We start from the raw sequence: 5,588 nt of genomic DNA, 5'->3' as shown, positions 1-5,588 counted from the left end.
AATAGGCATCATCCATCTGTTGCATCCAACCTAGTGCTATGGGAATGTTCCATCTGCACCAGGATTCACCCCTTCTCCCTCTTTCATGTGTCACTTTTATCTGTTCTTGGGGTTCCCCAAACCCAGGGCAGGGAGATGGGAGAAAGTCCTGTTGCACAAGTGAAAATCCTTGCACAGTAGTTGAATGCCGGGCATCACGAATAAGAAATTGCAGTTTGGGATGCCATACATTTCTCAATCTATTGGGTGCGTGAGGTGTTAGGGGAGAGGTAGTACCCCTGGAGGGGGACATGTCACGCTCCTTCTGGGGTAGTTTGTCCACCTTTGGCCCTGCACTCAGCTCTCACCTTCTAGAAGCTGCCAGCATGCCACGGCGGCCACTCCCTGGAAACAGCTTCAATTAGCCAGTTAAACCAAGTGAGGATAGCCAATGGGTCTCAAACCCTCAGTGAGTTAGGGACTTCCCCTGCATGCAAAGACAGGCTCTAGCACAGGCATAGGCAAACTCAGCCCTCCAGATGTTTTGGGACTACAACTCCCATCATCCCTAGTAACAGGACCAGTGGTCAGGGATGATGGGAGTTGTAGTCCCAAAACATCTGGAGGGCTGAGTTTGCCTATGCCTGCTCTGGCAGATTGAGCGAACAAGACCAAGAGTGGCTCCAATGGTCAAGAAGACGGTTTCTGCACATGCTGTAGAGGGAAGTGAGGGGCAGATGGGGCTCGTCCACCTGGGAAGGTGGCCCATCTAGGAGAAGGAAAACTCTAGTCCCCAACCTCTGCTGCCTTTCAATATCTCTGGGGAAAAGAAAAGGCTAAGGAGTAAACCCTACACAAATCCGGAGTGGAGTCCCTAAGGCAGTTGGAGGGTGTCTTGTATACCTCCTTCTGGCAACTCCTGCAGCCAAGCTGGTGCCAAACATATTGCTCTGCTTTCCTTTGGATCACATCAGCAAGGCCGAGAGGGGGGTCTTGTTGCCTGTGCAGCTCAGGACCTCAATACACACTGCCAGGGTTGTGCCCCAGGGAGATCACTTCAGGGTTCCTAACTCAGTGGTTTGACTTCACCCCAGGAGGCACATCCATTCTCACTCGAAGCAGACAAATGCCAACAAGGTTATTGTAGTCTGATATCTCTGTTATTGCTGATGGAGCCCCTCTCTTGGTTCTTAGAGGTGCAAATATGCAATTATTGCAGAAGTCTAAATGTCCTAAGTGTGATTCGCCGTAAACCATGACATTCAAATAATTTTTTCATGTTTCTGCTTACTATGCATAATTAACTTAATTACATTGATCATGAAGGTGGAGCAATAAGTTATGTAAGATTTCTGTTCATTGAAAAGCTTATACTATCCGCTGCAGCTGGCTTCTGAAATATTACAAGGCACCTTCAATCTTAAGAGTTGCATCAAAAAAGATAAGAGTTTTCCTTTTTTTATTTTTTAAAAAAATCAAAGTTGACATTTTCTCTGCTAGTGTTGAATATGTATACTCACAGCTCTGCCTATACATATCTGGTTACTGCCATTGGTTTCAAACTGTATCTGAATGTCAATATGTTCTTACTACTGTCCTGGCTTTCTAGTTCATAACAAAGCAATGTGGAGACATATTGCATTTAATTTTCTGTCCGTGTCACTTGCTATAGCCAGCGGTAAAAGAGACATTTCTGCTGCTTGGCTTGTAACAAGACAATTGGGTCTCTTTCCTGGTATGCCCAAGAGATTTAGGATGTCATCTCAGTACTTTTGTGTTCCCTGCATATAGTACGGAGCTAGAAAATTACTTCAATATTTCTGCTTTATTTTGAGGAGGGAGGGGGTCACATTGCACAGAGGAGTCAGCCGGGTGACAACTTTTTTAAAACTGTCTCTTTGGCAAAGGAAGCTGCTACAGGAAAAATGGTAAAGACTGCACCAGCTATTGTGGCAGTTTCCTTCTGTGGATCATGACCCGGGGGGGGGGGGTGTGTGTGAGATGTTGCACATGGAACTCTGAAATAAAACTGCTGATTTCATCAAGGTTTGTGTATTCTATGAAGTCAAGGACTCTGCCCCCTGCCCCCAAAGCAAACAGCAGCAGCAGCCACCTAGCTTAAGGCATGCTTCCCATGGCCCTGGCTGGTCCTGCTGGGCCAAGTTCAAGGTGATACTATTAGTATATAAAGCCCTTAACAACTATGAGATGGAACTACTTCTGGTGCCACATAATCTCTATTCTGCATTTGCAAGTATCCGACATAACTGCCAAGTTCTCCCCCTTTTTTAAGGGAAATTCCCTTATGCTGAATAGGCTTCCTCACGAGAAAAGGGAAAACTTGGCAGCTATGGTATCCGGTCATTTTGTGTTACACTTTGGAACTCCCTGCTTTTTTATTTCAGGCAGGTGCTTTCACAGGACTCTTTTTGATGCCAGCTGAAGACATTCTTATTTAGACAAGCCTAGCCAGATGTTTAGAAAGCTTGTAAGAAATTTAATGGTCTTTAGTCTACTCTGTTGTGGTTTTCCTTGTTTTAAATTATGGCTGCAAAGTTTTCCTTGTTTTAAATTATGGTTGTAAAGTTTTTAGTGAAAATTTGACTGCTTTATCTTCTTGTAAACTGCTTTGAAGTTTTTTCCTACTACAAAGCTATATATGAATGAATGAATGAATGAATGAATGAATGAATGAATTATAGGCTCAATTAGAGTTGTTATTTTTATTCAGCCAATCAGCCTCAACCTTTTTGGGTGAACAGTAGTATGTATTCTGAGGCCCAACAAACATATGGCATTATCCATCCCTGCAGCATAAGTAGAATGGTCCATGTCTGTAAAAGGTAGGATAACGAGGTACAGACATCTGTTGATGGCAGGTGGACCCTGTCCTCCTTTCAAAAAGGATCAGAGCAGCATTCCAGCCCTGAAGTTTGTTTTATTTATTTATTTATTTATTTATTTATTTATTTATTAACTTTCTTTGCCACCCTTCCTCCCCAAGGAACCAAGAGCATTGACCAAGGAGCCCAGGTGGCACATCAAGAGACTGGCACCTGACTGCAGCTCTCAGCTGAAAGTGTTCCCGTTCACACAAGCACCTGTGCTTTGCACTGAATTGTACTGGATTGACCAAGAAGGTGATTTACGTTTGAAATCTTCTCATAGAACCTGTATGAGGAGGTTTTTAATGTTTGATGTTTTATTATGTTTTTATATGTGTTGGAAGCCACACGGATTGACTGGGGCAACCCAGGCAGATGGGCAGGGTACAAATAACAAAATGTTGTTGTAATATTATTATATTATTATTATTATTATTATTATTATTATTATTATTATTATTATTATATTGTATATTATATGCACCAGGATATTGAGTGTAGGGTCGTGATGGTGCTAGAGATTGTGTGTATTGTGGGTTGTGAAATATGCATTAGGAAAGGGAGGCATTTCCTCAGTATAGTGTGTATTTTATGTTTTCAAAGCAATGAATGATACTGTGAACTCATTGCTTTATGAGGTTCTGTGCTGAGAAACTAGTTTAATAGAGATTTACAGCTCTCTCAGGGAAACTGGTGTGAGATGGGGGAAAGCAGCACCGAAAGCAATCACCCAGCATTTCTAGCACCACAGGATAGATATTTACTAAATCTGTCTGTCAAAAATTAGCAGTAGATTGTCAGTCTGTATAGGTGAGGAATATTCCTAAACCATTGTGCATATACCATCTACAGAGCAATCCCATCAGCTTGATTCAAGAAAATTGTGAGGATGCAGCCCCTCGTGCCCACTCCATTTCCTCATGAGAGTTAGTGGACTCAGACCATGTGAGATGAGAGACAGCAGGGAAGTTGCAACTGGGCAGGAAGGATTTAGTGGGAATGAGATACTTCCCTTTTTGTGAGTCGAAATGCCTTCCATACCTGCAAGGGTTGAAGCTCGCATTCTGAAATAAGCAAAATGGTGAAGCAAAATACTTGTAATAGTGTTGTTGTTTAGTCGTTTAGTCGTGTCCGACTCTTCGTGACCCCATGGACCATAGCACGCCAGGCACTCCTGTCTTGCACTGCCTCCCGCAGTTTGGTCAAACTCATGTTCGTAGCTTCGAGAACACTGTCCAACCATCTTGTCCTCTGTCGTCCCCTTCTCCTAGTGCCCTCAATCTTTCCCAACATCAGGGTCTTTTCCAAAGATTCTTCTCTTCTCATGAGGTGGCCAAAGTATTGGAGCCTCAGCTTCACGATCTGTCCTTCCAGGGAGCACTCAGGGCTGATTTCCTTCAGAATGGATAGGTTTGATCTTCTAGCAGTCCATGGGACTCTCAAGAGTCTCCTCCAGCACCATAATTCAAAAGCATCAATTCTTCGACGATCAGCCTTCTTTATGGTCCAGCTCTCACTTCCATACATCACTACTGGGAAAACCATAGCTTTAACTATACGGACCTTTGTCGGCAAAGTGATGTCTCTGCTTTTTAAGATGCTGTCTAGGTTTACTTGTAATAGTATCACCTTATTATGCTTCTCCTTTGGTCTTTGTAAACAGACAGCTAGTGTGAAATTAATTGTGTGAATGCAATTAACTGACATGTTTTTTGTTATGTCAGTGAAAGCCTGAGTAGCCCTGGATGGGTGAGGGCCTTCTTGGTAGTGGCACCCTCCCTGTGGAACACCCTCCCATCAGATGTCAAGGAGATAAAGAACTACACAACTTTTTGAAGACAGCCCTGTATCTGGAAGATTTTAATGTTTGACATTTTAATGCTTGACGTTTCATTATTATTTTTTTATATGTGCTGGAAGCTGCCCAGAGTGGCGGGGTATAAATAATAAAATTATTATTATTATTTATTAGAAGGGGATGTTTCGGGCTCCAAGTCTAAACATCTCTACTCAGAAGTAAGTCCCATTGAATTCAGTGGGACTTCACTCCAGGGTCAGTACTTTTAAGATTGCAGCTAAATGCTTTACATGCCCCTGCCACAGTCCTGAGAAATTTTGCCTCTTCCAAAGGTGGCACTTGCATTTTCAAGGGAAGCCCCTTCCCCAGATGCTGTTTGACATAACACAAATGTGCCCAGTTAATGCCGTGCTACCGAAGATCCTTCCACTGGAGTGATTGTATCTGTGGCCTTACAGATGCGAAGGATATACCCTTCCCCATATCACCATTGGCAGACAGAGACAAGTGTCATTCAGAAGCCAGGGCTCGCCCACACTTCTGCTTGCCCCATGCCAATCTGAGTGGTTTCCCTGTGCTTTCTAGGTCTGAGCGGTTTTGCCTTTTCCCCACTGCTTTCCCCTGGAAAACCTGCTCTCTAGTGATAAATCAGAGCAAACGGCAATCCCCACCCAAACCCAATTGCTCTGCCATTTGCTCTGATTCAGCACTAAACGGCTGGTTTTTTCCAGCGGAAAGGGGTGGGGCAACCCAAAATGTGGATAAGCTCTCCCTGAAAGCTCACAACAGTATAGTGGTACATACAGCAAAGCCCACTTGCAATCTACCTACTGCTGTGGCACCTTATGTTTCCTCTTTGCCACCCTTTCCTTGGTGTTTGCCATATAAGGATCTGCTCTTAATTCTTTTAGTCACGATGTCTGCAA

General features: G+C 43.5%; 1 long non-coding RNA gene across 1 annotated transcript; it reads left to right on the top strand.

Moving 5' to 3' along the window:
* The first annotated feature begins 2,194 nt into the window (after window positions 1–2,194).
* LOC132591966 (uncharacterized) lies at window positions 2,195–3,963 on the top strand. Its single transcript, XR_015949825.1, has 3 exons — window positions 2,195–2,467; window positions 2,984–3,119; window positions 3,717–3,963. It is a non-coding gene; the product is annotated as an uncharacterized LOC132591966 (long non-coding RNA).
* Window positions 3,964–5,588: the final 1,625 nt, after the last annotated feature.

The sequence above is a fragment of the Zootoca vivipara genome, chromosome 4 (assembly GCF_965207765.1).
Source record: "Zootoca vivipara chromosome 4, rZooViv2.hap1.1, whole genome shotgun sequence".
Lineage (NCBI taxonomy): Eukaryota > Metazoa > Chordata > Lepidosauria > Squamata > Lacertidae > Zootoca > Zootoca vivipara.
This window is presented reverse-complemented; position numbering and strand designations above follow the sequence as displayed.